The 15,607-nt window shown below is 33.9% G+C and overlaps 1 protein-coding gene across 4 annotated transcripts in view; it reads left to right on the forward strand.

Moving 5' to 3' along the window:
• Positions 1 to 15,607, forward strand: part of LOC149941156 (uncharacterized) — a 37,760-nt gene that overhangs the window by 9,710 nt on the left and 12,443 nt on the right. The window contains exon 1 of one of the 4 annotated variants that reach the window (XM_090179848.1): positions 7,068 to 7,251. The exons of the other annotated variants lie outside the window; for them this stretch is intronic. The gene's annotated coding sequence lies outside the window, so the exon portion shown is untranslated. Of the gene's footprint in view, positions 1 to 7,067; positions 7,252 to 15,607 lie in introns of those variants that run through there. 4 annotated transcript variants of the gene reach the window in all.

Raw genomic sequence — 15,607 nt, forward strand, 5'->3', positions numbered from 1 at the left:
ATTAAATGTATATTTATATTCAACCAAATTTCCTTTAAAAGCATTGGTTTTATTCCTTTCATTCCTATATTTACATGGAAATTACTCCTATAATTTCCTATTTAATGACTAAATATTTGCTATTTAATGACTAAATATTTGCTATTTAATGACTAAATATTTGCTATTTAATGACTAAATATTTGCTATTTAATGACTAAATATTTGCTATTTAATGACTAAATATTTGCTATTTAATGACTAAATATTTGCTATTTAATGACTAAATATTTGCTATTTAATGACTAAATATTTGCTATTTAATGACTAAATATTTGCTATTTAATGACTAAATATTTGCTATTTAATGACTAAATATTTGCTATTTAATGACTAAATATTTGCTATTTAATGACTAAATATTTGCTATTTAACGACTAAATATTTGCTATTTAACGACTAAATATTTGCTATTTAACGACTAAATATTTGCTATTTAACGACTAAATATTTGCTATTTAACGACTAAATATTTGCTATTTAACGACGAAATATTTGCTATTTAACGACGAAATATTTGCTATTTAACGACGAAATATTTGCTATTTAACGACGAAATATTTGCTATTTAACGACGAAATATTTGCTATTTAACGACGAAATATTTCCCATTTAACGACGAAATATTTCCCATTTAACGACGAAATATTTCCCATTTAACGACGAAATATTTCCCATTTAACGACGAAATATTTCCCATTTAACGACGAAATATTTCCCATTTAACGACGAAATATTTCCCATTTAACGACGAAATATTTCCCATTTAACGACTGAATATTTCCCATTTAACGACTGAATATTTCCCATTTAACGACTGAATATTTCCCATTTAACGACTGAATATTTCCCATTTAACGACTGAATATTTCCCATTTAACGACTGAATATTTCCCATTTAACGACTGAATAATTCCCATTTAACGACTGAATAATTCCCATTTAACGACTGAATAATTCCCATTTAACGACTGAATAATTCCCATTTAACGACTGAATAATTCCCATTTAACGACTGAATAATTCCCATTTAACGACGAAATAATTCCCATTTAACGACGAAATAACTCCCATTTAACGACGAAATAATTCCCATTTAACGACTGAATAATTCCCATTTAACGACTGAATATTTCCCATTTAACGACTGAATATTTCCCATTTAACGACTTAATATTTCCCATTTAACGACTGAATATTTCCCATTTAACGACTAAATATTTCCCATTTAACGACTGAATAATTCCCATTTAACGACTGAATAATTCCCATTTAACGACTGAATAATTCCCATTTAACGACTGAATAATTCCCATTTAACGACTGAATAATTCCCATTTAACGACTGAATAATTCCCATTTAACGACTGAATAATTCCCATTTAACGACGAAATAATTCCCATTTAACGACGAAATAACTCCCATTTAACGACGAAATAATTCCCATTTAACGACTGAATAATTCCCATTTAACGACTGAATATTTCCCATTTAACGACTGAATATTTCCCATTTAACGACTTAATATTTCCCATTTAACGACTGAATATTTCCCATTTAACGACTAAATATTTCCCATTTAACGACTGAATAATTCCCATTTAACGACTGAATAATTCCCATTTAACGACTGAATAATTCCCATTTAACGACTGAATAATTCCCATTTAACGACTGAATAATTCCCATTTAACGACTGAATAATTCCCATTTAACGACTGAATAATTCCCATTTAACGACTGAATAATTCCCATTTAACGACTGAATAATTCCCATTTAACGACTGAATAATTCCCATTTAACGACTGAATATTTCCCATTTAACGACTGAATATTTCCCATTTTCCTATAAATAATTGGTAGGTTTTCCTGTGGTCACCCTGAATACCAACAAAATTCAAGTTTTAAGTAATTATCCGTTAGGGTTGAGAAACGGATCTATTAGTTGGATTCGAACTGAGATTCGCACATGTCGCCGCTTCCTGCACGCGGCTACATCAATACTAGAAAGTATATATATGTAAAAATATGTATATATATATATATATGTATATATATATATGTTTATTGGGAAACTAATACCCGAGTCTGTTAACCAAAAAAAAATGTATATCGATTTGTTGCGTAGTATACGAGGTGGGAGTAAAACATGATAGAAGGGGATGCGAGGAGTATAGACGAATTGACGAAGAGAGATTTCAGGAAAGGACAGATCGTCCGGCGCGAATTTGGAAGAGCAGGGACACGGAAAGGAGGAGGGGGAGGCTCCTCTCTGTCATTCAAGTTCGCGGCGTCGGCACCGCGCAGTTTCCGACTTTTTCCCCTAATTTATCTTGTCGCGAATCCCAGGGTCTAAAAGGGGAGAGAAGGCGAAAGGATGGAGAAGAAGAGCCGCATCTTCTTCCTCTCCCCCCTCCCCCCCCCCCCCAAAGGAACAACTCACTCTTTCCCTGCCTCTCAGCTCTCCAAAAAAGCACCAAAACTCAAAAGCTAAAAGCGAAGTTGTCTGTCTCTCTCCGTGTTGTTTTTTATGTTCAGCTGGCAGCCTGGCCATCCGTAAGCCACACCCCTTTCAACTCTTCCCTCGTAAACAGCCACTAATGGAAACACGGGCAAAAAAAGACGCGCTCGCCCCTAGCTATAGTGTATACTCTCCAAAGCGACTTTTAATTTGTCTTACGAGATATTAATTAGGCTGGATATTTTCTCGCTCTCACCCCCAAACCTATATCAAGCACCCTTTGAAGATCATTTTTTTTAGTGTAGAACTGGAAATAGGTACGTTTTGTTAATCTTACGTGTTGGTATCACACTTCTAATTTTATAATTTGCTTTATGTCAACCGGTTACGGCAAAAGAGCCATTATGTCTATAATATTTTAATAACGGCTAATTGAAAATTATTTATTCTCTATTCTTCCATAGAATGAAACTACTAGAATCTTTTTGCAAACTCTAACTCGGCTGTAAAGCCCGTTTTTTAATAGGCGAAAATTTGTTTGACAATTTTACATTAATGTAATGTAATTAGAGTAAAAAATAATTCTAAGATGACGGTGAGAATGTAACGTAAATACACTGACAGGGTTGCCACACGTCAGGAAAAACAGGGAAAAGTCAGGGAATTTAAAAATGGGCCTAAAAAGTCAGGGAAATGTCAGGGAATTTTAAGAATTGGTAAAAATTCTGGGAAAAGTCAGGGAATTCAATTTCATCTTGGCACTTTTTGAAGGTAATTTAACTCTAGATCTGTGACAAATTCCACGATTATCATTTATTTCCTTGAATGTTTGGCTAATTTTTTCAACATTGCAATAACCTTTTTACTGAAATATAAGTTCATCTGATAAAAGTAAAATATAAAAAAAAATTGGCCTTAATAAGTCAGGGAAAATCTGTTAAAATGGTCAGGGAATAGTCAGGGAATTTGAATCTGAAAATTTTGTGGCAACCTTGACTGATGCAGTAGATGAAATTTCATAACTACAATTCAAACCCGAAAGAGATTTTACTGTGATGTTTAAATCGTTTGCTCCTATACTCTCTTTCGGGAACCAGATATTTTACACCAAATGGATCGATTTATACCAATAGTTTTTAAGTAATTTTACTCTAATTTTGTCTTTGCGAATAATTCAGTTTGATGTAACGTAGTATCTAACCTAATCAAATGAACTAATGAATAATGGAAATCAAATTACGTCACGTAAAATCAAAACGTAGACGTAATAATTTAATATGGGCGAAGCATCGCGTTTAAATGACTTTCAAATATTTCATCAATTATTTTCCTATTTTTTCATTTAGGCTCAATAACAAAATGATTAGGTAATTAATACGAATTATGGGTATCCGTTTATTTCATAATTCCACCGGTACAAATGTAAAACGGTTCAGGGACTTGGTTCATGGCAAAACTCTAGTTTGGTTTAAATTGTACTTTTTCCAACGTTATCTTCGTACAGAGGCGCGTGTATCGTATACGTTTTAAAGTCACGCGCAAAGTACAGGTTTTTTTCAAGTGGCGGCAATAATGTCGAGTCCCTCGCGTATATGATATACGATTCGGATGAAAAGCACATGGCTTTCCTCGAGCATTTTTCAAACGTTTCTATAACCTTACACATTCGCCCCTAAAAATTTGGAAAATTTTCTAGCACCTACAATACATATCGTACAAATTACTCCTATTTTTATAAGAGAGTAATTTTTAAAAGCAGATGTTGTTTTTTGGAAAATGGGAACAATTGTCGGTGCGAGAGTGAGAGAAGTGGAAAATGTGCTCTTTCTCATAAAGAGAGTCGGATCAGAAAACGCAATTTTACAGCCCATTTTAAATGGGTGCTTTTCGGAGTTTTCATTGTACCAGAAGAATGTTATTTACCAAGTATAATTTTTAAATTCAGTGATATAACAAACTAAGAGTACCTTAATTATAAAACTTAACTCCTAAAGGTTTTGTGTTCTATATTAGCACAAGTATTCTGTGATTTTTCAGTGAATTACCCCAATTACATTTCGTGTGAATTTTCCCAAAGTATATATGGTAATTTCAAGGGAATTATCCCAAAGTATGTATGGTAATTTCGTGTGAATTTTCCCAAAGTATGAATGGTAATTTCGTGTGAATTTTCCCAAAGTACGTATGGTAATTTCGTGTGAATTCTCCCAAAGTATGAATGGTAATTTCGTGTGAATTTTCCCAAAGTACGAATGGTAATTTCGTGTGAATTTTCCCAAAGTATGTATGGTAATTTCATGTGGATTTTCCCAAAGTACATATGGTAATTTCGTGTGAATTCTCCCAAAGTATGAATGGTAATTTCGTGTGAATTTTCCCAAAGTACATATGGTAATTTCGTGTGAATTTTCCCAAAGTATGTATGGTAATTTCGTGTGAATTCTCCCAAAGTATGTATAGTAATTTCGAGGGAATTATCCCGAAGTATGTATGGTAATTTCGAGGGAATTATCCCAAAGTATGTATGGTGATTTCGAGGGAATTATCCCAAAGTATGTATGGTAATTTCGAGGGAATTTTCCCAAAGTATGTATGGTAATTTCGATTGAATTACTTAAGTAATCAATAAAAAATCTATCATTTAATTAATTTTAAAAGATTTAGCTAACAGCGCTAGATTATGTCAAATGGATCCACTTATTTTTACTAGCTTAAAAGTCAACTTAACGCGCCTCGAAACTTTTGAGTTTTATCTTTTTCAGAGAAGGCTTATGAAACTGGGTTTATAGAAGTAAAGTTAGCTTTGAACTATAACTGCGTAATTTTTAGATTGAGAGTAAACCGAACCCTGATTATTTTATTATCGTCTTGACAAAAGAGCCATCTGTTAAAAGTGACGCGAACTGTAAAGTCTAGATATAAATTTTCCACGCTGTTTTTCGAAGGCTTGCCTAGGTTGTCCAAAATCATAAATCACCAGCCTATCGTAAACGTAATCTCCACATTAAATTAAAAAAATACGCCTAAATTTCAAAATCTTTCGGTGTGCGAAATTTCTTATCGGAACTTCGAAATAGAATTAGGACGAATCAGCAAAAATTTATTACGCTCTCCGAGATAAGAACATTTATGCATTGTTTAAACTACAACACAATAACCCGTCATTCTTCAACCTTTGACTTGGATTAACAGAACCCATGTCAAATTAACTTCGCCATATATTCCGCAAACAAAACACCGGGATCATTTATAATAGCTTCCAACGTACGCGACTTAATTTGCATATTGAACAACCGAGAATAAAAATTTGCATATCGAATTACCGATAATAAAAAATTGTATAATGAATTACCGAGAATAAAAATATTGTAACTGATAAATTTTTCAAAGTTCTCAAAATCGCTAAATCTATTGTCGGTTTGATAGAATTGGGGGAAAGATGATGTAAATTAAGCAAGGTTCGTACACGACCTGGAAAGGTCAGGGAATTTGAAAAGGTTTCGTAAAGGTCAGGGAATTTGAAAAGGTTTAGAAAAGGTGAAGGGAATTTGAAAATTATTCCTAAATGTCAGGGAAAAGTCAAGGAATTTGAAAATGGACCCAAAAAGTAAGGGATTTTTAAAATGACCCCATAAAAAATCAGGCAAATGTTTGAAAGAAAATATTTTTCCAGATTTTTTACCTCAAACCATTCATTTAATCAACAAAAATGGTCAGGGAATATTTGGAAATTTAGTCAGGGAAAACCTGGAATTTTTGTACGAACCCTGCTAAGGCACTTCCCGCTTCTAAGGGGAGCACGCGCGTTTTTTTTATTCCTAGATAATCCATCTTCTGATCAGTCACGAACCTAGCGGGGTAATTCTTAGCTTACGAGAAAAATTAAAAAAACCGATTTACGACATTTTTTATCTCAGGTGAGGATGGGGTAAATACGCGAATCCGTATTTCCCTCTGGCTCGAATCCAAACATATTTGAAACAAAGTTTACAAAATGAAAAGTAGCGACCGCGTGATCGCCGCTTATCAAAGCCGCTCGTTTTAAATTTAAAGCGAGTCCTTGGAACGCTCCTGATTGTTATTCGAGACTAGCGTTTCTCTATTTGCATTTCAGGGAATAATGCACTTTTTATTTAAAAAAGCAATTAAAATGTTGTGTACTCAGCATAATACGGTTCAATTAAAGTTAAGTAAACTGTAGGGATAGATATTATCCCCGCGGTTAAATTTAGCTTCTCTATTTGCCTATATTTATATAATTTCGCAATTAAAACCAGCGTACACGGAATTCGATAAGTAATTTTACTCTTCGCGATCGGTACAAAATGCACACGCGAATTACGTTGAAAACGGTATGAACAGTCAGCGTATAGTTAGTCAGATAATATTTTTAATTCTATATTCCTAGTTTTCGACACCATATAAAAAAATATATATTTTTGCCCCCTAGGTTAAATTATATTTGGTTTTCTAATTTTACCAACTGTTTCCGAAGTACAGGCTCGCGCGTATAAATATAATTTCACAGCTTAAAACATTTCCACACCGGTGATGTGAACGTTTTTAAATGCGGTAAAGGTGTAAAATAAGCCTTCGGTATCTTTTTACGTCATTTCAACGGCGTAAATTAGTTACTTCGCGCGCTTCTCTCCAATAGTTATCAGTCTCATTTAATTTCTGAAAATCGATTAAAAATAGTTATTATACATTCGGTAATAGCAGCGTCGAGGATACCAATACGTCTACAAGGTAAGCTCAACCTTTATGCGGAATCAAATGGGTCACGCGATATTAAATAGGTACAATTAAAAGTAGTGGCCGTGTTGTAAAAATAACGGTAAAAAGCTTGCATATTTTCCCCTTAGATGATGCTAATTAAACGCGAGTAATAATTTTAGGAATGCACCGATATATATTTTTCCAATATCGGCTTAAAAATAAGATAATTCTCGATTAACTAACTAATTAGCCGCGCCACGTACGCCAGGCTCCAGAAGTTAGATAATATCCCCTTCTTAGATAGGGGGCTACGAGTGTAAACAAATAAAAAAACAACAATATTCGATTTGTGATTGAAAATATGTATCACGTAAAATGAAAAGAAACATATTCGGATACGCGCTAGCAAACCTTTTTTTCGTGAAAAAATAGAATAAAATGGTATGACAATGTACTGAACCGACTTTTACAATGATTTCATCATATACACTACTGTTATGATAGATAACTTTGTTAATACACGCTGCATCCATATCGGTGCATCCTTTAATAATTTCAATATAGTAAAGGAAATTTAAATATCGGTATATAAAACGCTATTATTGTAAGCGGAGCTTAATAGATGATTTTCCCCAAAATCCAAACAATCTTTTCGAGAAAGAAACTAAAAAGGGAGCGCGTTAAGAGAAAGTGGGCTCTTTAAAAATGGCCGTCTTTAAGCGGCTCATTTAACGCGCAAAATGATCTCGGCCGCTGATTTTTAAAACAAACTCTTTTCCAAACTTCTTGGCGCTTTCCCCTCCTCTCGCGAATGCCCTCCCTCTCCGACGATGCTCGGAGGCAAAACTTTTAAACACACTTGGACGGGTACTTAGAGAAGCGAAGCTAAAACTTATTATAGAAAAGAGAGAACGCCAGAGAGAGAGAGAGAGAGAGAGAGAGACAGAGTTAACTCTTTAATTATAATTTATACATTTCCATCCCTCTTTGGCCTCCGATCTTCTGGTAAACACTCTTTTAGCGTTCTCTTTGAACAACGAAAATTGCCTATTTCGCCCCAAAAATCTCGTAAATCAGAAGGGAAATTTTTTGGGTGGAAAGCCGGGCCGTTTTATTTCAACGTTAAATTAGTCGGCCATTAAAGACGCGCGTATAGCTCTCTTAAGCAAACGAGCTAGAAACTTTTGAACAACTGATAAAAAGCTAAACTTAGTTAAGGTTTCGCGCTCACCCCTACGCCTATTTTTCTCCGCGTAGCTTAGTTAAGTGGGGAGGGACTAACAATTTGGACTTCCCCCTCTCTCTATCCGCGGCCATCATTTTACATTCCCAGCGAAAGCGGCATTCGCAAAACGGCGGAGGCAAATGCTCCCAAGTTATCCGGGTATCTCTACAGGCGAGAAATATACGGAATATTCAATTAAAAACGAGCTAGTCGTGCCTAATTAAGTTTAAAGCGAGCGAGCGTAAAAATTTCCGCTTAATCTCGCGAAGGCGCGCGCGCTCCGGCTCATCCTCGAACCAGGCAGGCAAAAATTGTAATTAACTCAAAAAAAGTTACCGCCGTTCGTACGAACGGGCCAACCGGGGGGGGGGGGGGGGCTTAAATTCTAGCGGTGAAAAGGAAGAGGAAAGCCCAAAGGGGGGGCGAGGTCCTAGGAACCCCCGAAAGTTCTCTCCGCCGCTTCTATATAAACCTATATGGCAATTAATTTAATGTGTTATTAAACGAATTACATTTTCTCATTTTGCAGAAACATTCTCGGCAAGTTTTAGTACTTTTTTATGCAAAAAAGCAGTGTAGTTAATTTGAAAACGGCCCGCAGCCAGCGATTCGAAAAGAGATTCTCTCTCTCTCGGTCCGCTTTCCGAATCTCGCGCGCAACTTCTTGCCCTCTCGCATTTAATCAAAGTCCTTCTGAAATGCATAATTACGTCCCGAGTTTTCTTAATTTCGTTTTTTAACCCCTCACCCGCTCCCCCCTCTTTTCGTTTGGTCCTTTTCGTCCACTGGAAAGGAACTAATCTCCTAACGCAAACCGTTCCCTCATCCCCCCGCGTTCTAGTTCGCTGTCGGGTTACGTCTCGATGTACCATTCCTACATCTTCCCCCTCTTTCTCCTCCTGGAAGTCAGACTTCTCCCTCTCACTTTCTTCCGCGGCTCCGGCTGAATTTCCCTTTTTTCCTATTTCCCCGCGCGTCCGCGGTCCCCCTAATTTTCTCTTCGTTTCCATACTTTTCTTAATTCGTGTAAATCCAAATTTCCCCAGCCAAAAAAAAAGATTGAAGAGACGAAGGGAAAACCTCGAAGTATAGATATATCTAATAAGGGAAAAAATCTAATTATCGGAGAGGGGACACACAATCTCGTGAATTTTAATTTCGACTCTTCATCAAAAATTCATTTAGAAGGAATCTCTCTCTCTCTCTCTCTCTCTCTTATAAAAGTGACTTCCCCCTCCCAACTTCTTTTCTATCCCCTCCAATCGCAATTTCGACAATTTTTTTTAATTACGAGAAATATAGATATTAATTCGGCGCTTGGTACTATATCCACTTTTTTAATAATTTGCTCGTTTTTTCTTGCTCTCCATAATTTAATAGTTCCTTTATGAAATATTTTATTGTTTATACTTAGGGCTAAATGAAGGTATGTTCTCCGCAAATAACACGAATTTGCTTGTTTATATAAATGAAATATGTAATTTTCGTCCAAACTTTCCATATAATCCGGGGGGGGGGGGGGCAAAAAATGCTAATCACGTTAAAAGGATTTTCCCTGAAATAAGTTTTTTTCTCTCAGTGGAGTGTAGAAGCGTAAGGCAATTTTTTAATTAATTGCGAGGCAGATGTTACGCGCCGTACTTCGATTCGGTTATTTTTTTAAATATACTATTGATTAGGTCGGATTTTTTCCACTGCCCCCCCCCCCCCTCACCCGCTTTAAGTTCTTTGATGGTAAGTTGTTTTACATTTCACCAAAGCCGTATGCTACGTAATTAAAGAAAAACATAATATCTTTTCCAAATTAGTTAATTATATAGTCTAGGATTTTTTTTCAGAATGCTTTAAGATTTTTGCTTCTCACTTCCAAGCATATATATATAATATAATATAATATATATATATATATATATATATATATATATATATATATATATATATATATATATATATATATAAATTATATATTTTTTCTACCGTAAAGAGGCGAGCGACTGAACTCAAATTAACATTATATATACTTTATAACGTTCTATACCAAAAATTACAGTTGGAACCTTTTTAATTCAACCAACCTTAGTGTTACGTTGACGGTAGGGTGAAGTCTGCGGTTAGTAAAATGTATCTGGCACCCAGTAAAGTCCCCGTTAATAAACTCACCTTAGGCTAGTAATTTATTAAGTTTTAAAGGGCTTGTAAAAAAAACGCACTTAGCCGTACGCGGAGTTTGATTAAAAACTACTTTCCCAGATCTCTTTCGAGCATTTAATCCCACGTTGATGGTTTGCCCAACATTTTTTTTTAATATTTTTTCTTGAATCAAAACGGCTAATTAAAACGTACTAAATATTTTAGTGTGTTGCCAAAGAGGGTATTTTTTCCCTCTTTAGCAAAATATATTTTCAAAGTGGTTTTTTTACTTCGGAACGGGCTAATCAGGGGGGAAAATTAATTATCAAAATTTCCTTTTAAATGCAGGGGGTCCTCTCGTTCTTAATTGTAAATAATTTCGTAACATAAAATTAAAGTCCATCTTTGTTATTACTAACTTTTGCTCAATGGATTTATAATAACGATAATAGACTTAAAAATATTATTAAATAAAGCGAAGCCGAAGTACAATTTATAATGAGGAGTAATTTTTAATCGTTTTAGGGCAGGTACTGCCGTACCGGTTTTTTCAATTTAATGGTTTTTTAATGGACTTTATTAATTATTTTTAAAATTAAGTCGACCGGCTCCAAATTAACATTGTTAGTTAACGATGCCGTAATTGCGCGCTTAATTCGATTAGAATTATTAAAAAAAAGACGTAGATGAAGTCACATTTTTCGTTCTCAGCGCGTAAGTTGATAAAGTTATATATATTTTTTTAATTCTCTCAAAACTATACACGCCCTACCACGAACGTTAGCCTTAAGTAACCTTTTGTAAAAGAACATAATTAAAAACATTTATTATTCTACGCGCAAAAGCGACCCAGGGAACGGACGATTTAACTTTTACACGCAATTTTTAATCTAATATGAATCTCGTACGATAAATACGTGTATATTAACAAAGGAAACGCGGTATAACTTTATAGAAGAGGGATGAACAAAAGTATATAATATTTAAGGTCAAATTGTTTCAAATTCATCTTTTGGAGCGTAGAAAAATAAAATAAAAAGCGAAAAAAAAACCCGTAGTCATCCCGATGTCGTCAAGCTCTCGTAAACACGGCAGATTTTCTTTTAAAATAATAAACTTACGTGTTTTGATTTCGCAAGAATTCGATATTTCAACTTTTAAACGCAACTGAGGCGGAAACCATCCTTAAATTATTGATATAATATTCAAATATATCCGTTATCTAATTGAAATATAGATACAGGGTTAGTACACGACCTGGAATACCTGGAAAACCTGGAAAAGTCAGGGAATTTGAAAATGTTTCCAAAAGGTCAGGGAAAAGTCAGGGAATTTGAAAATGATTCCCAATGGTCAGGGAATAGTCAGGGAAATTTAAAATGGTCCGAAATAGTAAGGGAATTTTAAAATGGCCCCAAAAATAAATACGGAAAATAAATTTTTGAAAAATGTCTTAAAAATACATAATTAACATTTTTCAAGATTTTACCTCAAAACATAAATTTATTCTACAAAAATGGTCAGGGAAATTTGGCAATTTAGTCAGGGAAAACCTGGAAATGTCAGGGAATTTTATTCCGGAAATTTTGTACGAACCCTGAGATAGTATACGTTGGAAAGGTTGTCAACCATACCCCGAAGAATTGTTTAATTTCGTAGTTTTTTAGAAATGCGTTAACGTTCTAGAGCTAACAAACCGTGAAGTATACGGGGTATTGGGCCGCCCATCACAAAAGCGTAACGTTAAACTTTCTAAACTGAATCGCGTTGATTATGTATAAAGAAACCTTCAATGTGTACATTTTTCTCCTGTTTTTTCACAATTCAGTGGATTCTACTGTTCGACCGAGCGAGACAAATGACTGGCGTATGTTAAACCTCCGTTCGCAACCCACCCTCTTCGACAGAAAAACTGTGTTTTTCGCGTTGAAGTGTGCGCGAGTTGTATATATCAAATCAAATAATATATTTGATGCCATATTATCTAATTATGCTTAGTTTGATATTTGTTTTGTTTTCACTGTCTCTCGGATTTTGATTTTAAGCTTTATTTATTTGAAATGAGATAAGTTTATTTAGTGAGCTGAAGTTATGGATTAGTTATTATATTAGACAAGTTTAGGGCGCGTTCAGATTACGCAACTTCCAAAGGCCAATTACTTTGTCTAGCAGGTTTGACCGACTACTTTGGAGTGAAATTTGTAATTCTAATTTTAAACATGAATGATGAACCCACGTGTTAGGGATAGATGATATTTGCACAATGTTTTACGCACGTATCCCACCATTTCGATTTCAACTTATGATAAATATTTTTCGACGTTTAGATGTGACTTTATTTGGTTATCGACTAAATTCCAAGAATAAACTCCTGATGTCAATTGGAAATATACTCGAATTTGGTAATTGTTTGGAAAATGATCAACTAATTAATTTAAATAAAATTATTTAAAATACGTGAAAATGTAGACACGTCCATAACATAGAGGGGGCAAAAAAGCTAAACCATAACAAATTTCAAGTAATGATAAAATTTACGAAATATGCGGACCAATTGGCCTTCGAGAATAGAATTAAAATTAAATACTCCTCCTATTCGTCGTTTTGAAATTTTATGTTTAGGCTTAGCTTATTTTTTCGGTACTGATGAGCTCCAACTACGGCCTAATTGGTCTACCGCTTGAAATTCTGGCTATTTTAATTAAATTTTTATTAGTTTTTGACTACGGATGCACCGATATGGGTACAGCCGATGTATCGGCCGATATTAACAAAGTTATCTATCATAACAGTAGTGTATATGATAAAATCATTTTAAAAGACGGTTCAGTACACTGTCATACCATTTTATTCTAATTTTTAATGAAAACAAATTTGCAAGTGATACATATTTTCTATCACAAATCGAAAATCGTAGTTTTTTATTTGTTTACACTCGTAATCCCCTGTCTAAGAAAAGGAATGCTCTAACTTCTGAAGTCTGGCGTACGTGGCGCTGCCAATTTAATTAAATATATCCTTAGTTTGTTTATTAAAAAAATATTTTTCTAATATCGGTATCGGCCAATATCGGCTTCGCTTAAGCCGATATTGGCCAATACCGATATTAGAAAAATAGGCCGATATATCGGTGCATCCTTAGTTTTGACTCTAAGATCTATTTAGTCCGAGAATTTAATTACTTGAAATTTGTTAGGGCTTAGCTTTTTGCCCCCTTTATGTCCATAGGTGGTTTTTATTAACTTAAAATAAAATTATATCTCCTGAACTCTACTATATACTACGATAATATGAACCGATTCTAACTCATAGACCAAAAAATTTGAAAAGGTAAAAATATTCTCAAACACCGGTTTTAAATATATAAATTAAAATCAAAAGATGTTCTCTTTGATGGAACGGAATTAATACGCCGCGAAATAAAAATTTAAATAATTAAAAACCGCCTTATCAACACCTATCAGTCTTAGTTATTAATTTAAACTCGTGTTTTGTCTCGGTCGACAATATACCTTTATAATGAACGAAACTAAATTGGAAATTCCTGGCAGGGCCCTCAATTGGCGCCTCGTATACATTATACCCATAGTCGGAGGATCATTAAAATTTATAAAAAATAACTTCGTCATCCCTATATATCCCATTCACCCCACTTCACCCCCCCCCCTCCCTCAGCTTCTGCTCCTTTTCATTATTTCGCTACATCATGTTTGTAACATTTGGTTTCGTCGAGCGACAGATTTTAAAACCATACATTTTTAAGGTAGAGGTGTTAAAACGAACACTCTCTTAGTATTCAGAAAACGATTTCAATTGTATAATTTTTGGCCCCTCCGAGTCTTTACCCCTCGACTCTGCCTGAATCATGATATATCGACATTTTTTTCGTAATTTATATTTTAAAAAAAAACCTTTTGTTGTTCGCTGCTGTTGAAGTTAAAAAAAATATTCAACATCCTCCGTATCTATCTCCGCTTCCCTCCCACAACGTGCCCTTGAATACTAATTTTTCTTAAAACGGATTCAATACTATATACTTTTAGGATACATTTTGATTTTATAAAATGAATTAAAACGCTTCGTCAGCGAGAACAATATAGACTTGGAAAATAAAGATATTGGAACGAGGCTTCGTATTTTCTGTGTTCTTGGACGTTGTATTTATTAGTGCTCGGCATTCGATTAATTTTTATCCATGAATAAAATAAGCTCGGCGATATTTAAATAATATTTATTTAAATAACCAATAGTCGAATAAAACTTGTAAAATGTTTAAAAGCCTATTATTTAAATAAAACAAACAATTATTTAAATAAATACCACTTTTATTCAAATAAATGCTTAGTTGCGTAAAAAAAATAATTAAAAAAGTTAAATTGATATTCTTTTTACCAACGTTTTTTTAATAAATAGGAAAATTTGTGGATAATGAATAAACAAATCCGAACACAAGTATTTATAATTTATAAATTTCTACGCCGAATAGGCATTTTTATAAACGACATTTTTATCAAAATTGTTTTCGAAATAGTCGCTTCACGCTAACTATAATCTTTTAAAATACCCACTATACCTATTCGTTTATTTTCAATAGCTTAGTTTCAACTTTTTGTCGCAAATACGAAAATAAATCACGGTGCGTGTTGGAAAAATGACACGAATTCGACATTTCACCGAATGTAAAATGACACTTTCTGCCATCCTCATCAAACGAACCAACGAAATCAAATCAAATTTTATTGCTGTTAGTATATTCGTTATTTGTTAAGATATTTGGGCTAAGTCAACAGTGTGACTTGTGAGCCCTACAACATTTTAAAACAGTTCATTAAAAGATACCAATTTTATAAATTGAAAAATTCAAAAAAGCAATCAACATCTTAAATTATACACTTAAAAATAAACATTCATATAGATAGATACATTCAAAAATACTTTCAAAAATATAAAACCAACATTATACAACAAAATTATACAATAAAAATCACTGCTATACCCTATGATTATCCTTTTGATTATCCTATTGTTAGT

This window comes from Leiobunum rupestre, chromosome 6 (assembly GCF_980474605.1).
Source record: "Leiobunum rupestre chromosome 6, qqLeiRupe1.1.hap1, whole genome shotgun sequence".
Taxonomy (NCBI): domain Eukaryota; kingdom Metazoa; phylum Arthropoda; class Arachnida; order Opiliones; family Sclerosomatidae; genus Leiobunum; species Leiobunum rupestre.